Source organism: Miniopterus schreibersii, assembly GCF_964146895.1.
Source record: "Miniopterus schreibersii genome assembly, chromosome: 9".
Lineage (NCBI taxonomy): Eukaryota > Metazoa > Chordata > Mammalia > Chiroptera > Miniopteridae > Miniopterus > Miniopterus schreibersii.
Window position 1 is genome coordinate 56,200,645 of NC_138118.1, and position 22,247 is coordinate 56,222,891.

At 36.3% G+C, this 22,247-nt stretch overlaps 1 protein-coding gene and 1 pseudogene across 2 annotated transcripts in view; one reads left to right on the forward strand and one right to left on the reverse strand.

Moving 5' to 3' along the window:
- ZNF804B (zinc finger protein 804B) overlaps nucleotides 1-22,247 on the forward strand; it is a gene marked incomplete at its 3' end in the record, with an annotated part of 418,502 nt that overhangs the window by 54,939 nt on the left and 341,316 nt on the right. The gene's annotated exons all lie outside the window — the stretch shown is intronic.
- Nucleotides 6,516-9,811, reverse strand: LOC308561541 (heterogeneous nuclear ribonucleoprotein A1-like 2 pseudogene; annotated as a pseudogene). The gene has a single exon. The product of its transcript is annotated as a heterogeneous nuclear ribonucleoprotein A1-like 2 pseudogene (transcript).

Below are 22,247 nucleotides of genomic sequence, written 5' to 3' on the forward strand. Positions count from 1 at the left end.
GGAAACATTTCATTCCATTATTGTAATACAGTATTTGCTAGATGTGGAAATCCAAAATTTTCTCTATGGTGTGGTGCTAGTATGAACTGTCATCAATTCATATCCAAATCAAGCTGCGACACTATTTAGAAAGGTTATGTGAATATAGGACCAACTAATGGTATATTTATACATTTTCTTTTACCATATGACATCCTAATCAGAGTTTTCAAGGCAATGGAACTTTGCAGAAAAGATCTTTCATTAGTTTTAGTTGAGGTTTTTGAAACAGCCTTGGTTTTATAAAGAAAAACATTTTTTTAAAAGTGATACAACAAAAGCAATCTTTATTTTTATGGGATCCACACCCCCAAAAAGGACACTGAACATTGATTAGATAGCCTCATCATAGTTTATCCACAAGTAATCCTGATCTGTTTATCTAGGTACTTTCTTTGCTTAAAATTAATTAACATTATTGCCACCCCTGTTTATAGTTATTGATAATTGCAGTCTACAAGCAAGTGGATGCTGAAAGGGAAGACCTTTTACCCTAAAATGTTCAGTTACCTCTTTCAGCCTGGGAGAGGATGGGCAAAAAGATAGTGAGTTTTAGCATACAAACAATTGAACAGAGTTCCATTTTTAGCCTGACGCTTTTGCTTTTCTTCAATTGTGAAATTGATCCTCTTAATCAATACTATAGAGAGAAAAAGAGGTAATCCTACAGAGAAGCCGGGTAGAAAGATACCATTCAATGGGCTTGACAGCAAAACAATTTTGAAGCGACATAAATTGCAAGAATAGCTCTGTTCATGGCCACTTGTAAATACAAGTGAAATAAGTAAACAGAATATAAATGCTTTTCCATTTTGACTTACTCCCATCATTGGTTCTGTCAGTTATTTGGAGTAATCAAGAGCCATCTAATCAAGCATTTACTTGGCAGAAAGAGTTTTGTAAGAGGTGGTGATAATTACCTCTGTAAGTCTACTTATAAAAGTTCAATAAAAACATAGCTCACGTACACCCTAAATTCGACATCAGAGTGCAAAGCATTCAGAACGAAACACTAAAAAGCCATCTCTATGATGGCTGTTGTACAGTTATAGCCCAGCCTGGGTAGTGGTCCTTCCTGGGGATGTCAGAATGTGAAGTCTATCCACACTTGTGGTTCAGACATATACTGACATGTTTGGCAAATTCATTATCCCCTGACTGAAGCCACAACTCAAGATGGGACAAAAAAGTTTCTAAGAGCAAAAGACCATCATGAGAATGTTTGAAGTCTGGCAGAGGCACCACACTCAGGATCAGGTCCTGAGTGGTGGGTAAAAGGGGAGCAGGGAGGAGATTTCAGTGGGAAACAGCAGTGGTTTCCAGGGCAGTGGCCAGATACACTCAGCCATAACCTTATTCCGTCCCCAGACAACGGCAAATTGAACAGCCCTAGGTGAGCAAGATGGCTTCTGCTATTGGGGCCAATACTCTTGTTGATCGCTGGACCCTAGAAGAGAGTTTCTTTCCTGATTTACAGTCAGCAGTAATAATCAAATAGGTCTATGAAGGTATGAGATAAAGAAAATGAAAAGATTTGTAAACAAGAAAACTACTGGCCAAGGCATCAAGTCCCCAAGGGCAACAGAAGCTAAGGGTTCACAGTGGCAAATCCAGAAAGAATGAGCAGTAGCATCCATGGCCTGAAGGGAAAGGGGAGTGAGGTAACTGCTGAGTTTGACCCTGTGGTTTGGTTTATGCATGATAACCTTTTCTATAAACCCTATTTTTCTGAGAGAAAAGACAAAGGAAGTGGGAAGTCTGAATGTCTGGTGTATGAAGGTTACTAATTCAGTAGATGTAGGAACCAAACCTTGTAAAGCATGTTCAAATTAACATTATTTAAATACCACTTCTTGACCTGTTCCTGGCCCTTGCTATATCTTTACCTGCTTCTTGCAATCTCCCATAAGCCCAATGCTGAATATAGCCCATTGGCAGTACTAATCAAATAGGTCTATGAAGGAATTTAGGACAAGTGGTTAGGGGATTATAACAGTTCTTAGTGGAGAAGGCAAGATCAATCATGTGTAGACAGGATTACTAAAGGAAAGTAAAATGGTTGTGGTTTTGAGAAAGGCCTCAAACTCTCAAACCTAAAAGGTAATGACATGTTAGAGTTTTTGTGGTACCTTTGGTCTTCATCTGATTCTGTGTTCAAAGGTAGCACTGTTACAAAAAGGCAGATGAAAGACTGGATTAGGGAGAGTGAGAGGAGCTGAGTGGGATACTGTGAGAGATGATCATGGTGCAGAAGTAAAGATATTGATCTCATCTTGCAGAATTATACTTCTCAGAATGTCCAGTACTTTATGGGCAGAGCTAGAGGTTCTGGTATTGGTGAGAGTGATAACACCATAGTTTATACACTGCGGACTTTCTTTCAGTCATCTCCAGCCGTTAACGAAGGAAGAAAAGATTGCAAGAGAAAGAAATGTCTTTAATTTACAGAATCCAAGGACCACAGGGCACCAGCCTCTGAGCATCTGGTGACTGGAGAACAAGATGTACCAACCAGACTCTGGGGCCCCAGGGGCACTCTCAGATCACAGCCCAAATGCTCCCTATCCTTTGACTCTGTCCCTGACTTCTCCACACACTTGATGGTGGGCCCATACCTTTGTTTTCTGTTCTCCACCATGTGGTGAGGTCAAATAAATTATTCTCTTAGGACCCAAGAGACCTGGCTTCTAACCCTGACATACCCATGTACTAATATAAAACCAAAGTAAGTTACTTTTCCTTCCTGGCCCTCAGTTTTCTCATCTTTTTAGAAAGTTGAGCCCCATTCTATACCTATACAGTGATGCTTCTCACTTAAACCCTTCATATGTCTTAACCAATATCCATCAAGTTCTGTTTGACTCAGTTTCCTGTGGAATCAACACTGACCTGCCCCATTCCTGCCGTCCCAAACAGAACAATATAGGAGGAACACTTATTTTATCTGCTTACCTCCATTTCAAGAATTCAGGTTTGAACTGCAAAGTCAGCAAGTACTTTGTTGAGAACAAGTCAGCTTGCTTTTTAATAAAATCAGATTTCTAATAACATAGATGATTTAAGATTGTGCAAAGTTTAATGCTCTATGCACTTAAAGTCATCATAAATGAACTAACTATGTAGAAAAAGAAAATATTTGGGAATGAATGACAGTATTGTTAGGAAACACTGTCATCTTAGTCATTATACATAAATCTAATGAGTTTAGTACATCTATTTTTTTCTTTTTTCTTTTCTACAACTAAGCTTATGCATTGGGTTAGAGCAAATATTTTATAACATTTCAAACCTTTTCATTCAACAATACTGTAAATACCTATAACAAATTGTATCTTTCAACTGATTCTAAGCAAGCCACTTAACCTCACTGGACCTCCTTTACCTCATCTACACATTTAAAAGGTTGGAATAACTTATCTCTAAGGTGTCTTTCGGTTTAAAATGTTTTGATTTGGTGTTGCTTCTCTTTGTTGTACACAGTAAGAACAACTATTTTAGTGGCCATGCACAATAGATAACCTAATGATAATGGCATCAGCAGGAGTCTAATTAGGGCCTATAGATATAAATTCAATTTATGCTAAGTTCTTTCTCATGAGCCTTAGTTGGATGGTGGCTTTAAGGAATATTACTAAGCTTGGGTGAATTCCAAAGCATCTTTATTGTATGGCTCCAACATTTTTGTTTTACAATAATCACAATAACTTACTGTTACAAGTTCATAGTGTAGAAGCTCTTTGGAAATGAGGAATTTTTTTAGAAGGGAGAATGATGAATATATTTTGCATAGGGTTACATAATATTAGAGCCCAAAAGGATCCTGGAAAATTTATGCAGACTTACTGGTACAAGAAAAATGCTAAAAATAAGGTAATATATGGATTCGATTTATTAAATTGGAAAATTTTGTATGGAGAATTTTTTAGCAGAAAGAAATATTTGGGGACTAAATAATAAAAGTGAATCTATTTCCAAATAAAAATAGTTTTCCCCATTATTCCTGCCAGATGTCATATAGAAAAAATAAGTAGCAACACAGAGAACAACTTGGAAAATTTAGTAGGTCGATATTTTTAAAATTATATATATATATATATATATATATATATATATATATACACACACACACACACACATACATATTCATAGCATGCTGAAGAAGGAGCACTCTTATTGTGTCTTGGAGATTTTTAGAGTGAAAGGGAGAGAAAGGTGGGCAATGGATGAAGAATTAAGGTTGGATCATATAGATAGTGAGGTAGTGAACTGTAGATACTAAGCAGGCAGTTTAAAAAGTAGAGCCTGAGCACAGATGAGAGGAAAAAGTAAAAATGTATTTCTGGGAGACAGTGTGGAACATCATGAAGGAATCGGCATTATCACAAAAGTTCTTCTAAATATTTGACTTAATGATTGTTAGTTTATATACATACAAGCACACACACATATTTGCACAAATTATTCAAACCACAAATATTTTTAAGCTGAATGATTTATAAGATAACATAGACCAGAATTTAAAGTTTCATACTAACAAATAAGTAAAGGCATATACCATGTTCATGGATAGTAAGAATTAACATTATAAAAATGTCCATAATACCCAAAGCAATCTATAGATTCAACACAATACCTAGCAAGATGCCAATGGCATATTTCATAGAACTAGAACAAATATTCCAAAAATTTTCATGGAACCAGAAAAGACCACAAATAGCTACAGCAATCTTGAGAAAGAAGAACAAAGTTAGAGGAATCACACGACTGGGTATTAAACTATACTACAAGGCCAAGGTAATCAAAACAGCATGGCACTGGCATCAAAACAGACATAAAGATCAATGGAACAGAATAGAAAGCCTAGAAATAAACTCACGTCTTTATGGTCAATTAATATTTGACAAAGGAGGGGGATATATACAATGGGGTAAAGACAGTCTGTATCAATAAATGCTATTGTGAAAATTGGAGAGATACATGCAAAAAAGTTTTAAAAAATTAGACCACCTAAAGTTTTAAAAAATTAGACCATACACAAAAATAAACTAAAAAGTGGATTAAAGACTTAAAAAATGTTAGACTCAAAACCATATAAATTCCAGATTAAAAATAGGCAGTAATATTTCTGACATTCCTCATAGTAATATTTTTTCTGACATATCTCCTCAGGCAAGGTAAACAAACAAACAGCAATAAACAAATGGGACTACATTAAACTAAAAAGCTTTTACACAGCAAAGAAAACCACAAAAAAAATGAAAAGACAATCCATAAAAAAATGAAACCATAAAAAAATGAAAAGATAACCCATAAAAAAAATGGGAGAACATATTTGCCAATGATACATTTGATAAGGGGTTAATATCCAAAATTTATAAAACCCAACACCAGAAAAATAATCCAATTTAAAAGTGGGCAAAGAATTGAATAGAAACTTCTACAAAGTGAACATACGGATGGCCAATATGAAAAGATGCTCAATGTCACTAATCATCAGAGATATGCAAATTAACACCACAGTGAGATATCACCTCACCCTTGTTAGAATGGCTGTCATCAATAAGTTTCCTAAGATGTCATCAAAGGTAGGATTTAAGGGGAAAACAATTAGATCATTTGACAGCTAAAATATTCTGTAGTTATAGGAGTTCCCTGTGTTCCTATTACTGCTCCACAAAATAAGTCTATCTTTACTCAGCTACTGAACTGTTATGAGGTAATTGTTTTGCCAGGGCTTACCCATTATTCTTTATCTATTATCAGTCATCTGTTGTCGAGATTAGATGTCTTTTTCTTTTTTAAATGATCTATGAGGTCACTGTTGAGGGCTGTGTTAACCAGACCATAGTGCTGAATCCTTTCTGCCAAAGATACATGGACCTGAGTTTGTTCTCTAATTAAATATCAATCATTATTTCAGGATTGTTTGCTTGGTGAGACATCCCTTCTGGCAGTAATGAATCATAGAGCTCAAAGTAGACAGTTGAAGGAGTAACTAGTGAACCAGTGTGGTCCTATTAAAGGGAAAGTGAAAAAATTCATTTTAGCCAGAATTTGAGATTAAACTTTGCAAATGATAGTTTAAATAATTTCCTTTTCTTAGGATACCAAAGAAAGTTCTATATAATAAAACTAGCTAAGATGCCACAATTAAGAAATTGATCAAAATAAAGAGAAGTTGGTAGTGTTTATTTTAATGGCTTATGTGACTTATTCATGAGCTCCCCAAAGATGTGTGTAGCCAGGAAACAGTCATTTGTTTGTTAAAATGTTAAAGAGTTAAGACATTTACTATTTTTTATTTTTTTAAAAGACACATTTATTCAGCATCATGATCAGACTATTACATTTAACAATCAACAGCATGGGTGCAAAAAAAAAACTACATTAAAACCCTTTGTTGGAATGCTTTTCACTTTCCACAGAACAGAAACTAAAATAACCTGTTATACAATTAGTCATAAATACTGTATAGTCCTCGGGTCTTTCTGCCCCTTCACATGAGTATTGTCTAAAACATGTCTTTTTTGTAGCAGCTAGGCCCTGCCACCACCGTGCTTGGCTGAGTTCACAAATCTGTTGTAACCTGTAGCTTCCCTGTCACTTCTCTGGCTCTCTTCTCCTGCTAAGCTTTGTTTCCTGGCAGTAATTAAAACCTTCTGCCACTGCCATAGCTACTGCTGCTGCTGGAACCACCATAGCCACCTTGGTTTCATGGTTTGGCAAAGAAATGGCCTCCACCACCATAGGGGCCAGAGCTTCTGCCTCCAAAGTCTCCTCCTTTCATAGCTCCAGCATTTGAAGACTGATTGTTATAATTGCCAAAGTCATTGTAGCTTTTGCCACCTCCAAAATTGCTTCCATTACCACCGCCAAAGCTGCCTCCTCTGTTGTTATAGCTGTCATAGCTGCCACTCTCGCCATAGCCACTGCCCTGGTTTCCATAACCCTGTCCACTACTTCCATAGCCTCTGCTTCCTCCAGAGTGACCAGGGCCACCTCCTCCAGAACCACCATCATTACCAAATCCATTATAGCCATGCCCACTGCCACCATATCTACCACCACCACGGCTGCCACCAAAGACATCTTGACTACTAAAGTTTCCTCCACGACCAAAATTGTCATTCCCACCAAAACCACCTCCACGACCACCTCCGAAGTTTCCAGAACCACTTCAACCTCTTTGGCTAGATGAAGCACTAGCCATCTCTTGCTTAGAGAGGGCTTTCCTTACTTCACAGCTGTGGCCATTCACAGTGTGATATTTCTGAATGACAATCTTGTCTACAGAGTCATGGTCATCAAAGATTACGAAAGCAAAGCTTCTCTTCTTGCCACTGTCTCGGTCTGTCATGATTTCAGTCGCTTCTATTTTCTCATACTGTTCAAAATAATCTCGTAGGTGGTGTTCTTCAGTGTCTTCTTTAATACCACCTACAAAAATCGTTTTCACAGTTAAGTGGGCACCGACTCTGATATCTTCCCTTGCGACAGCCCTCTCTGGTTCCACAGCTGTCCCGTCCACCTTGCGTGGCCTTGAATTCATGCCTGATCCACCTCCACAGTGCCATAGGTGACAAGTCCAAGGCCTCTGGAGCACTTGGTGTTTGGATCTCTCATCACCACACAGTCTGTGAGAGTTCCCCGTGGCTCAAAGTGGCTCCTCAGACTCTCATTGGTTGTTTCACAACTCAAACCTCCGAGGAAGATCTTCCGCAGCTGCTCTTGCTCTTTGGGAGACTCTGACTTAGACATGACAACTGTGGGAGGGGAGATGCCAACGATGCTTATGCGGCGGCGTCCACCTTCAGAAAGCAATGATCTATGGGACGTAATTCAAGACATTTACTTTTTTATATAAAACCCTCTTTGAAATGAATATCAAAAGGTGTGTTATTTATTTTAATCATAAGCTGTGCTATATTTTACTCTGAATATATGTTATTGCTCTAATGATTATAATAGTATCATCAACTTCAGGGATGATTTTCATCTTACTTGATCTTGCATATGTAAGTTTTTTTCACATATTAAATGCATTTGTATACCATATATTTCAGTTGTTAGAATAAATTTAGTTAAGCTGCTGTTTTATCACTGATTTATGATTTTATAATCTCTCGTGTGTCCACTGACATTTTGGCAAAATGCTACACTGGTATGATTTGTTTAATGAGTGTGCTCTATGGGGTAAGAGGGAAAGAAAAAATACTGCAGGTGCTTCTGAAGTATTTCTCATAAACCAAATCATGCTTGATTACTAAGGAACAATTACATTGTTGCCAAAGGGTATTGGGGATCTCAAATTATGTGATTAAAAGTTTATGCTGATCTGTAATTATATTGTTAAAAAGGCTTGTCAAACTGAGTGATACATAACATTTTCTCTGAAGTAATGTTTTGGACAAAGAACATTATACATTATCTAATGTGTAAGTATTATTTTCTTCTGGAAATTCTAGCAGCTGTTGCCAGCTCTAATTTATCCAAAAAATATGCATCAGTTTGGTTTCTTCTAGAATTGTAGAAAGATAAGTAAAAAGAAAATTAAAGATCTTGCCCAGTTCACTTACTACTCTCAGGCAGGTAAATTTATAGCCAGAGCACTGGACTATTTTTTCTATTATTTTAATAAAAATTTTCCATATTACAAAAATGTTCAAGTTAGAAATTTTGGAAAATACAGAAATAGACACCCATGTACACATACACAGACACACAAATACAAATCATTTAAAAATCAGTTAAAGATAATATAATTTATTATTCTATACTTTTGTGTAGTTTGCGGCCTGTGTTTTTCAACATATTGGGATCCTATATACGTGGCTTTTTATAACTTCCTTTTGAAACACAATATGTTGTTAACATTTCTTTATATCTTTTTAAAAACTTGTATTTTGAAATCAGTTTTGATTCACATAAAAATTGCAAAAATAGTACATTTTCTGTGTACCTTGTACCCAGCTTCCCGCAATGATAACATTTTGTATAACCAGAGGACAGCGATCAAAAGCAGAAAACTGACATTGGTGCAATACTGTCGACTAAGGACCTCATTTGGATTTTGCCAGTTTTTATGTACACTCACTCTGTGTGCATGGGTGTGTCTCTCTGTGTGTCTGATTGTGTTTCAGTGAAATTTTATCTTCAGCATAGATTTTATTTGCATATTAGCTCTTTATTTGTGATATATGTTGCAAATATTTTCCCCAATTTGTCATTTGTCTTTTGACTTTTCTTATGGTTTTTTTTTAAAATAACAACTTTATCAATATAGAGTTCACATGCCATGCAATTCACCCATCTAAAGTGCACAATTCAGTGTTTTTCAGTATATTCAGAGTTGTGCAACCACAATTAATTTTAGAATATTTCTATCACTCCCCCACCACCACCACCAAAAAAAAGTCCAGTAGCCATTAGCTGTCACTTTCAATTTTCTACCCAAATCAAAGAGCTTTGGACCCACACTAAATACTCTTTCTAGAACCAAGGAAAAGCAGGTGTTTTTATTTTCTCTTCTTTTCTCCTTTTCTTTTCTTTTCTTTTCTTTTCTTTTCTTTTCTTTTCTTTTCTTTTCTTTTCTTTTCTTTTCTTTTCTTTTCTTTTCTTTTCTTTTCTTTTCTTTTCTTTTCTTCTTTTCTTTTCTTTTCTTTTCTTTTCTTTTCTTTTCTTTTCTTTTCTTTTCTTTTCTTTTTTCTTCTTTCTTTTCTTTTTTCTTTTCTTTCTTTTCTTTTTCTTTCTTCTTCCTGTTCCAGGTCTTGTTCCCACCAAAAAAAAAAAAAAAAAAGGAAAGGATTATTACTAACAATAATGTCAATTTCTGGTATTTTTAAAATCATTCCTTTTAATTGTTACTGACTTACTTATTGCTGTTTGAAATTTCCCTTAAGCTGTCCCCCTGCCCCTACAGACACACGTTCACACTTTCACACTTTCACCCTGGGGGGAAAGCAAAGCAAAACAATTTGAGAAAGAAATTAACCTTTTCCTACCATCATGTCCTTAGGAACAGATCTGATGCCAGACTGAAGAAACAGCTGCTCTACATCTGGTCTACTAGACATTTCTTTCTTTTTTAATTTTTTAATTTTTATTGAATTTATTGGGGTGACATTGGTTAATAAAATCATATAGGTTTTAGGGGTACAATTCTATAGTACATCATCTACACATTGTATTGTGTGTTCACCACCCCAAGTCAAGTCTCCTTCCATCACCATCTATCCCCCATCCCCTCTCCTACCTCCCCCATCCCCCTTACCTTCTGGGAATCACCATGGTGTTGTCTGTGTCTATGAGGTTTTTTTTTTAAAATGTTCGTTTTATTATAATAAGAACACTTAACATGAGATCTGCCCTCTTAACAAATTTTTCAGTGTACAAACAAACTATGAGAAATTTAGTAAGTTTGAAAATATACTCATATTATCAGTATAATGAGTCTGGGGCAATTTGAATGGTCTATTTAGTCCTAAACTCTGATTATTTTTATTCGATGCCTTTATTTTTTATCTGATGTGAATTTATACTTGGGTAATGTAAATTTGAACATTTTAAATTCCTACCCTCTTTAATGCTTTCTTTCTGCTTTCTTTTACTTTCCTTTCTTCCTCTTTATAACAAATAGTATGTTATTGTTGATGTTAAGCGAATCAGTGTAAAATATTCCAGGGAAAATGTTTGCCTCCGTAATTTGAGTTACCTACTTTTTCTGACTTCAAAAGATTTGAAAATGTGGCCTTACCTCTGTCATTGATCTGTGGGATTTTAAGGACATTACTTAACCTTTCTGATTTTATTTTTCTAATCAGTAAAATGGATTGAAAAGAGCTTGTCTTTTAAGGTGGTAGCAAAGATTAATTGAGGTTCTTCAGTTAAATTATTTTTAAAAATTAAGTGATTATAGGAGGGCATTATAGCTTTGATTTCATTATTTCTGCTAATAATGGAAAAAAGCCATTGTCATCCTACTTGAATGTTTGTTTTATCTTTAACTTAATGAAAAACCTTAATTCTTTTGACCTTGTGTTCCGAGAAAGGCCAAGCTTCTCAAGTTGTCTGTAAAACAAAATCAAAAACAAAAAATTAAGAATAATTAATTTTGTATTTGTGCAAAATGAGAACCAGAGATTTGAAGTGACCTTCTCACGGTTTCAGTGACAAGAACAGGATTAAATACAGTTTCCTAGTTGATTTTATGTACTATTACGTATTTTCATACTTGCACCAAAATCGCTGGGTTTTTATTTCCTCAGAAACACTATTGAGAAAATGAGATTAGATGTTTTTCAGGTAAATGATACAGGTTTTAAAAATTACAGATAAAGATTTATTCTTCAGGAATGGGGCAAGTTTTCACATATATTTATTTTCTAATATATACTGGTGAACTCTAGCCATTTAATGTAGAGGTTCAATTGGGAGGCTATAATCAGAAATAATTTGAACTCTAGAAGTTAAAGATACCTTGAGAGTAAGTGGCAGTTCTATATGAAAAAAATATTTATTAAGAGAAATTGTACAAAATAGTGTCTTTATAAATAACTATTATTCTAACCAAATGCAATAACATAATTGCATTGAATTGTGGCTATTACCGATATTATATCAAAAAAATTTAGCTGAAGACTGGAACTGTGTATTCAGACTAAACCAATTATTACATGCATCACTTGGTGTTTCAGAATCCTAATAGAGTCCATATGAGACAAATGACCTATTTCTTTCTAATTGATAAAAGGACAGGTAATTCTAATAATCTTAGGAGTGCAGAATTGAGAAGATACGTGGCAATCAAGTTAGAGTAATTTAAACTTTTTAAGGAAAATTACAATCCCCTTGGTGACACTTTATAATAGTGACCAATGACCTTATATGCAGACATGCATAGCCCATGGGCAGACAATAGTGCAGGGAAGGCCTGGGGAGGGGGTGGGAGCAAGGTAGAGCGGATCAATGAGGGCAAAAAAGGGGACTGCTGTAATAATTCCAACAATAAAGATAAATTTAAAAAAAAGAGTGCAGAATTGAGAAGATACATGACAATGGAATTAGAGTAATTTAAACTTTTTAAGAAAAATTACAATTCCCTTGGTGACACTTACTTTATAATAGTTGATAGGTAGGTTCTCTTGATTGACATCTTTGTATTATAGACTTTTATATTTGTCAAAACTTACTGAAGTATACACTTAAAATGTGTGATTTTATTGTATATAAATTACACTTTAATAAAGTGGATTTAACAAAACATTAAGTTGAAATTTCATGTCACACTGATGTCAGATACTCTGTTTATCAAATAATTTCTTTTTCCTCATTCAGTTTCCTAGCTCCTTATACTTTGGTTATTACTGTGTAGCCCTTGGGAAATAAATAGTAATAATAAATTTCTAATAGAAGGGATAATGAAATACTTGCTTACTTAGAACAGTATAGAATAAAATTTTGATAGCTCTGGAATGCGCCAGCTCTCCGTGGAGTTCAGCAGCAGCATTTTGTCCAAGGTGCTGACCAAGACCCATATGGTGGTGTCTTGGTTCCCATCATAATTGAAAGGGAAACTGTCACAATATCCAGAGCCCTTGATGTCCTTCAGATGAAGGAGGAGAGTGTCTTCAGATTCCTTGCAGCAGGAACCCACTTAACCAGCACCAATCTTGACTTCCAATTAGAACAGTCCATCTACAGAAGGAAAAGTGGTGGCATGTACCTCATAAATCTGAAGAGAACTTGGGAAAAGCTTCTGCTGGCAGCTGGGGCCCTTGTTGCCAGTGAAAATCTGGCTGTGGTCAGTGTCATATCCTCTGGGAAGACTGACCAGTGAGCCATGCTGAAGTTGGCTGCTGGCACTGCGGTTACTCCTGTTGCTGCCTCCTTCCCTCCTGGCACCTTCCCTAACCAGATACAGGCAGAATTCTGGGAGCTGTGACTTCAGTGGTTACTGATCCCGGGGCTGATCGGCAGCCTCTCAGAGAGGCTCCTGTGGCCGCCTGCCTTCCATGGCCCTGTGTGACATGAGCTCCCTTCTGCACCATGTGGACGTTGCAATGCCACGCAGCAACCTAGGAGCTCACTCAGTGGTCTCGGGTGGTGGATGCTGGCCCAGAAGTTCTGTGCATGCAGGAGGTCAAGCCTGATCTCTGCTTCTACAGAGACCCTGAAGAGGTTGAAAAGGAAGAGCAGGCCACTGCTGAAAATGTGTCCCAGGAGGAAATTCCAGGTAGATGGACGGCTTCAGCTCCCCGGTTCACTGCTGCTCAGCCTGAAGTACCTAACGGGTCTGGAGGGATGCAGGTGCCCTGTGTGTATCCCGCAGTTTCCTATTGAAGATTAGAGCGTGAGCCAGCCGCTGAAGACTGCTCAGCCACTGAATGGGTAGGAACAATGACTGAATGAGTGGTCTTTAAGCTGTTCTTCCACAGACTCTGAACTAGAAAATGAAAATAGTATTGACAGAAAATAAACAGTTCTTTTTTTTTAAAAAAAAAAAAAAAAAAAGGAGCCCTGGCAGGTGTTAATTAGTGGTTAGAGCATTGGTCTCTGCACCAAGGGGTCTTGGGTTCTATTCCTGGTCAAGAGCACATACCGGGGTTGTGAGTTCACTCCCCACCCCTGGTCAGGCAGGGTGCATGCAGGAGGAAACCAACATATTGATGTCTCTCTCTCTCTCTCTCTCTCTCTCTCTCTGTCCCTCTCTCCCTTTACTCTCTCTGAAAAGCAATGGGGGGGGGAGGAAATAATGTACTTAGAGAAAATATACACCTGGGCTTTCACTGTACTCTCACTCCTGAACAGAACTATAGTATTCATTTGTTATAATCAGTTGATTTTTATATTACTTTAAAATTGGAGATAATAAGCATCTACATCTTCATACTACCAATACTCACATGTGCCCTCTAGTGCCAAGATTTTTATTTTTAATCCTAGTCACAGAAAAGGGAACCAGAGCTTCTTACAGATTTGGTTCTATTCTAGGACAGAGATGATTCAGAATGGGCATAAAACTTTCCATTCCATCCCAAAAGCAAGAAAACTTTAAAAAAATCCTGGACTGCCCTGGCCGGGTGGCTCAGTTGGTTAGAGTGTCCCATATACCAAAAGTTTGGTGTTCAATTCTCAGGACACACACCTTGGTTGTTGGTTTGATCCCTGGTCTGTGCACTTACAGGAGGCAACCGATCAATGTTTCTCTCTCTCTCCCTTCCTCTCTCCCTAAAATCAAGAAAAAGGAAAATATCCTCAGATGAGGATTTTATTTTTTTTAATGATTTTATTTTATTATTTTTTAAATATATCTTTATTGATTTCAGAGAGAGGAACATCAATTCATTGATCAGCTGCCTCCTGCATGCCCCCGACTGGGGATCGAGCCCGCAACCCGGGCATGTGTCCTGACCAGGAGTTGAACCTCTATCTCCTGGATCATAGGTCGATGGTCAACTGCTGAGCCACGCCAGCCGGGCTACTCAGATGAGGATTTTAAAAAAAGAGTATCAGTAAAAAATGTATATAAAAAAAATTCCAGACTATTACTGAATGGACAAAGGATCTAGCTGAAGGACGCTGGCGCCAGCTAAGAGATGAAAATGTAAGCTTGAAATTATAAGTAACTGGAATAATTCAGGTCTGTAAAAGGCCATGAGTTCAAAAGGAAACTCAAAGAGAAAGCCAAGATAAAATGTGCAGTGGGCTAGTTGCAGTGATTGCTAGAAGATGATTGGTTTTCACTGATTTTATAAGACTACGATGCATATATACATATATTATGCACATACATTTTCAATGTTTAAGTCTACATATATGTAAGTATATACAAGCAGGTACTCAAATAACACCATTTCATTTAATATCGTTTGCTATAACATTGATGAGATGCTGTAGGAATTTAACTCTGGTTTATATCAATTCGCTTATGGTAAATTGGTTTCACTGTGTCATTTCCTTAAAGTCACAGAATCTATCAATTACTTTAAGTGAGGACTTACTGCGCATGTATAGTTATTACTGATAAGCAAGATGGCAATATAACCTAAAAGAGGAAGCAAATATAACTTTTTTTAGTTTACTTTTTCTGCATATGCAGAATATATGTGTGTATGTATAATTAGAATCTATATGAAAGTGTGAAGAGGGTTAATTTTGAGTGAGCCAAATATTCCCTGTACATGTGGGAATTCTGCCAAGAACTCTGTAAGAGAGGACATTGTAGCAGGTGCCTACTTACCAAATAATTCCAGCACATAATTAGGTAGAAAGATTGTCCATCAGTTGATCAACTCTGGTGGTCACACACATAAACTAATCAACCTCAGGTGTCAGGATGATAATTTAACCAAATGTTCCAAAGGGAAGAATTACTGAGTGAGATTCGAACCTTTGTTTTCTACTATTAGAAATGGTTGGGTGATTACATCTAATGATTTTAAATCATAGATAAAGCAAACAGAAGTTTTTAAGCATAATAAAAGATTTGCATAGGTAAGTACACAAGGATGATAACTTAGACAGTACTGATCATTTAAAAAGTAAGGAACACATCTTTTCTGGAAATGGTATAAAAGGATTGGACTTGTCCTGTGATGCAACAAATCGAGTAATCTGAGCTATCTAAGAATCACTTGGGCTTTACACCAGAACTAGCAATGGCATTTAGTCTGAGGTAGAATTCTTTCTATTTTGGGGGTGGATAAAATTGTTTTTATTCTAGGAAGTTTCCAAAATAAATATGTAATTAAAATAATAACCCACAAGAAAGGTATAAGATTAGAAATAATACTACTATTATATAAATATGTGAGTATATGAACCAATAAATAAGAAAATAAGTTGTTGATTAGCACCCTAATGAACACTTGAAGGAGAACCTCTGAAGATTTCTAGAGCTGTTTCTTTGTGCAGCTCACTCTCCTTTCCTGGCTACTTGGATTCTCAGTCTCTTCAACTCAGGGTGTCCACAGGCCCTGCCTCATTCCCTCGCTTTGTGCCGGGACCAGGGAACCCTCTTGAAGGAATGAATTAGGGCGGCTGTAGGACTGGGTTCATTTGTTTCCTCTCTTTCAGGAATCATTGCCATCTGTTGGCTGATGTCCAGTATTTTTTAAAACTTTTGATTTATATATTTTGTCTGGTTTTTGGTCCTTGCAGGGAGAGGATAAGTCCTGTCCCTATTAGTCCATCATGTCCAGAAGCAAGACATCCCATGTCTAATATTTTGTGTGATGAAATGAGAAGCACACCAAAAGCATTTCTGCTGCGTACTGAAATATGATGGCTGTCTAAAGAAAAAGCACTTGTCCTTTTGAGTTGAGAGCTGGACAACCTTTTTTCATAGCATACAATTTCTGCTTAAAAGATTAGCTGACAAACTATGTTTCGTTTTATTGTACCTGGGTATTTGGCAAATATTTACTTAAAAAAGAAAGATGTGATCTTGCCATTTCAAAGGAAGTCAACTGATTGTATTTGTTGATGTTGATAAAATTCAAAGCTTTCAAGAGAAAATTAGAATTTTGGAAATCCTGTGACAGCCACGGTGATCATGAGAGCTTCCCACTCCTTACAGAGTTTTGTGATAAAGATGGTGGCAATATTAACAAACATTTTCATTTTGTTAAATAAAATATGTTAATGTTTGAAAGAACTGCGTAACTCTGTTAAATGTTAAAAAAACAACATTTTTCAAGTGATCAATGGTAGAAAATGATGCAAAAGTAAAAGACAGTTCAAGGTGCAAAAGAGACCATTTAATGTAACAGAGCCTAACAGTGTTCATTGATTTGGTTTCAGATTGCATATTGAAATGTAGCAACCACTTATTGAGTTTCAGTGTAGTATCAAGAAGAACATCCAAAGTTTTCTGAAAAATCTTTTACAATACTCTTTTTATTTCCAACTACATATCTATATAAGTTTGGATTTTCTTCATATACTTCAACTAAAAGAACATATTGCAGCAGATTGAGTTCAGAAGGAAATATGGGCATCTCCTTGTCTTCTGTGAAGCCAGACATTAACAGGATGTGCACAAATATAAAATAACACCACTCTTTTCATTAACTTCTTGGGAGAGGGAAAATATAGTTATTTCTTACTAAAATATATTATTTACTTTAACATATAATGCATTAACTATTGCTTATATAAATATAAACATTACTAATGTTTATTTTTTTCAACTTTAATTTCTTACATAGTAATTATTGATAAACATAACCAATTTAAACAAAACCTCTTTAAAATTCTCAGTAAAGGGATATAGAGACCAGAAAGTTTGAGAATTGCTCCTCTAATTATTGTGATATTAGAGATATAACTAATATTACAAACACATACTGTATGCCTGTGTTATCAAACCTCTACAAAGATACTCTTGACTCACTTAATTTTCACAGTAGGACAATATGATAAATATTACAATAACTTTCTTTTTATAGATGTAGAAAGTAAAGCTCAGTTTCCCTAAAGTCACACAGCTATTAAGTGGAAAATGTCAGAATTTGGACATAGACAGTATGGTTCAGAGTCTGCACCATGAAACATCTTTGCTACGTTTTTGTGCTATTTTTTACCTAAATCTTACAATGGTTTCTATATTTAAAAGAATTTTTATTAGAAATATTTTAAATCAAGTATCTATATTCTACTAAGGTTGTAATCCATTTATAATAAATGTTGGAGATAATTTGTCAATTTCACAAATTTTTATTTTTGTGTAAGTAGTGAGTAAACATTGAGGAATATTGATTGTTTAATTTTTAAACAACAGTAATTGCTTATTGGAGTTTTAAAACTCAAATATTGAATATTAAACAAAGTAGAGGGAGCAGTGGGTGTTCCTCTCCACACACAAACTCTGAGTGCTGAGGAAGAGCACCTCTGAATACCAGACATAATTGTGAAAATGGCAGCAAATCACGTGAAAGCCTTGAGCTGTACTTGAATTCAGCACATAGCAGCCCTGTGATTTGCACGTCTTTTTTATTTGAAGAGGATGATAGTACTTGACTGTGACTGGAGAACTTACTAAAGACTCAGGATACTTTCTCTAGCAATTGCCAGCAAAGGTCATTCCATTCATATGCTAACTGTGAATCAATTAGGATTATAAACCTTGGGTATTTCTTGATTTATTTAGACTCACTTATAAAAACTAAGATACAGAATATCAAAATAACATTTTCAACAAAGTGCCAAGTTAGGAAGTGAAATACCATGATGTCTACACCTTTTTCAAATGGTACAGCAAATCAAAGAAAAATAAAACACCAACCCACCCCACACATCTGAGAAAGAGAGAGAGAGAGAAAGGGAGTGTGTGTGTGTAGAAAAAGAAATAAAGTATATATGGCCAGATACTACTACTGATGAATCTAGATGGAGAGTGTATGGATGGGTGCCTATTGTACTATTATTACAATATACTTTTCTGTATATATGAATTTTTTCACAGTAAAGTTTGGAGTTGGAAGAAATAACTGTGTGAAAAATAGGATTAAAAACAAAGGCAAGTGTAGGTTTTAAATTTTGCTTGCTTGTATTATTTACAATTTTGAGAATTTATTATGTGTTCAAGGCTGGGCTGAAAATGTTTGTTTATATTTTAAACACCCTTGTCAAAGTTTTTTCTGATATTTTATTTTTATTTAGAAGGGCATTAAAAGTAATTTTTTGTAAATCAAAAGTATATGCTTATTTTTTAAGCTTGAAGTAGGGATTTGTTACCTATGCTATTAAGGAGGTGTTAATATAGTTAACATCTTTTATTTTACATTTTCAGACACCCCTACCTTAGAGAGACAATACATTACAATACTAGGAGCAGGGGCTCAAATTTTCTTGGTTCTGACACTGTGGGTAAGCCTTGGGCAAGCCTTTTGATCTCTAGGTGCCTGTTTCCTAATCTATAAAACTGAGATAATAGAAGTTACCTCATAAGAAACTTGTGGTAAGCCTTTAATACCTATTAGCTATTTTGTTATAATAATCAAATAATGTTAGGCAGTCACTAATGTAACTTACTTAAGTAGAGCTAAAAGTATAAATAGAACCAGACCTTGCACTCTTGAGTTCAGTATATCAGTAACTGTTGTAGGTGGCTGGAACGGCACTGGGTGTTAGTCCAGTGGGGCCAGGCTGGCCCTGGGTTCAGCAGCCTAGGTACTTGGGTTCTGGCTAGGAAAGAATTCAGAGCCAAGACTCAAACTGTAAGAGAATATTAGTTTTGTTAATTACAGAAGTAGAAAAAGTAATTTCTAGAAGAAATGGGCTTAGTATACAAGTTATAGAAGTAAAGGAAGGGCTCATGGAGCTTGAGAGTGAGGAAGCTAATCCTAAGGAGCCTGGGTGTGGGGGGGGCGGGAGGAGAAGGGGAAGGTAAAGGTTCGGGCATGCTCCCAGGAAGGAGAGTGCACTGGGTCCTTCATCCTAAGGGTTTTAAGGGAGGTCTCAGGGAAGATCTTAATAGAATATTCAGCAGTTTTGGAGGTCTGTCCTTTCAGGGTTGTGGTCTTCACTGATTGATTGGTCAGCGCCAAGAGGGGGGGCGGTGGTCATTACTCAGTGCCGCTAGTCCTGAGGTCAGCTGTGGCTGGTTTTGTTGCTTTTCTGGGCCTGGAGCTGAAATACAATTGAGGCCTAGATGTTATCTCTAGGGAGGAAGGGTCAGGGGGTCCAAACCACATGACCAACAATAAGCTAGGGGAGGAAAGGACATGCTGGGGGCAAGGTCCCACCCTACAATTGTCTGTTGCTAGGCACCCGGGGCTTTCCATCCTGATGCCCTTCTGTGCCTACCCCATTGTCCTGTCCTTGCTCTGCTCATGTCTGTCTAAACTGCCTACCACATAACTAGATCTTGTACCATTTCAGTTCAAATGTCAGTTAACTGCCTTCTGTCTTGAGTGTCTGATAGTTGGATGGTTAAAAAGTTGTTGTCATTGCAACTCTCAACTTTCTTGTTAGCCTTAAAAAAAAAGTTGACACCCTGGCCTGTGCGCTCAGTGGTTAGAGCGTTGGCCCACACACTGAAGGTTCAAGGGTTCGATTTCCACTCAAGGGCATATACCTGGGTTGCAGGTTCAATCCCCGGCCCGAGTCAGGCTGCATGAGGAGAGGCAACCAATGTTTTTCCCTGTCTCTCCCTCCCTCCCTCTTTCCCACTCTCTGAAAATCAATGGAGAAAAATATCCTCAGGTGAGAATTAACAAAAAAATAAATAAAAGTTGAGAGGATAGATTAATGTACGCATGGCTTATCTTCAATATTTTTTGGGGTAGGAATGGGTTCGGTTTATGTTTGTCTGCAATTTAAGGACCTTTATAGAAAATCCTGGGCTCCTAGCATCAAATTTCTAATCAGTTTTACTAATCGGGTCCCTTATATTTGGCAACCAGAGAAGCTGCTGAGCTGTCCCACATCTTAATATCAGGCACTGTGCTAAGTGCTCTATTTACCTTGTCTTATTTAATATGTACCACAGACCTTTGAAGTTGCTTATATTTAACCTAATTCATTAGGAGGAAAACTCTGGTTCAGAGAATTGAGTAATATGCTCAAGGTTGCACAACTAGTGGCAGATTAGAGATTTGAAGCCAAGGGGACCATTTCCATCCTTAAGAGCTATTAGCATGTCTACCCTTCTTAGCCTTAAGGAAAAACACTTAAATAATAATTAGATTCATTAGTAAGGCTATTTAGAATACTACATCCAGAGCAGTGAGCCATCTTGGTGTGATTCTGCAACAGTTTAGAAAAGATTATGGGGAAGAACAGTTTTTGGAGCATTATAACATGGGAACTGAATTCTCCAGCAGCCACTTTAATAGCTTAATCTGGGCAGGTTCCTTATCCCTGTGTACCTCATTTCTTCATCTGAAAATAAAAAAGACATAATAATCTCCACCTTATGGGATAGTCAAGAGGATAAATTAAATAACATATATATAGCACATGGCATATAATAAGCATTCAACATGTATCCTTCTTATACTGGAACTATTTTTAATTTGTCTACATGAGTCCTAGCCATTTCCTATTAAATGGGAGTTCCTAAAATAGCCATCTGTCCTCAAGATTTTTGTAAGTGGTGATTCCTGTGTTGTCCCCTTCATGGTCAATGCCAAAGCATTTTAGATGATCCTATAGAGAAGCATAATATGAACTGATATCCATAGAGGAGACATATTTACAAAAAAATATGACTACAGGCTAGAACCAAGTTCTGGCACAGGAGCAGCAGCCTTCCAGCCTTCCACAGACACAGGGGTGCTTTTCAGTTCCGTTCATGCAAAGCTGTGCTCTGGCCCCAACCCTGCAATCAGTTCATCTGAAGTGTTTCGTTTCCTTCCTAATGATTATTGTCATTAAGGTAATTTGTTTGTTTGGCTGCTTATTTTTTCCTATTGTCAGATTCTCTGCTAATGAGTATTCCCCATCTGGATAAATATATTCTAAGTGGAACTTTTCATGGAAGAGTAATAATATACAGTTTTGTTTTTATAACAAGTATTTATAAAATCATTATTCCTTGCATTTTATTTATTTTCAGAGTAGTACAACATAATCTTGTTAGTTTCGAAAATGTTAATCCTTATTAGTAATTCTTCTTAGAAATGGGAATGTTAGTAATAATGTGTTAGAATTGGTCAGATTCAGTAACCAGGATTCCTAAAATATTTAACACAATTCTATTTGATGGACATTTACTTATTTATATCAAATTAAGTTATCTTCCCAGGGGTAGTTTTAAACTGAAATTGAACCGAATAAATTAATTGAGAAGTCACTGTATTGCACAAGAGAGAACCAAGAATTAGTATTGTATTTGTGTTTGGGGAGGTGGGGGAAAGTGGTAAGTGTTATGATGAAAAGCTTTCTTAGCCAGAAAACAGCTCTGGGTAGATATGGATGTATAAAAAAAATTGACTATAATTAAATGGTTTGAGATTAAAATATTTTTATAAATTGCAAGAGTGGAAGGGTTGTGCAGCAAACTATATAGACAAAATAGTCATTGACTACTAGGGAATAGAATATTTAATAGTGGATGATTATACTGTCTTAGTTAATAAAAGTCACGGGTATAAAACTAGAAATATCACAATACACTTATCTACTATGTGTTTTCTTTTAATTCCACACATAGATGTAAAAAAAGAGAATCATTAATATTTATCATGTAGTGAAGAAGTTGACCT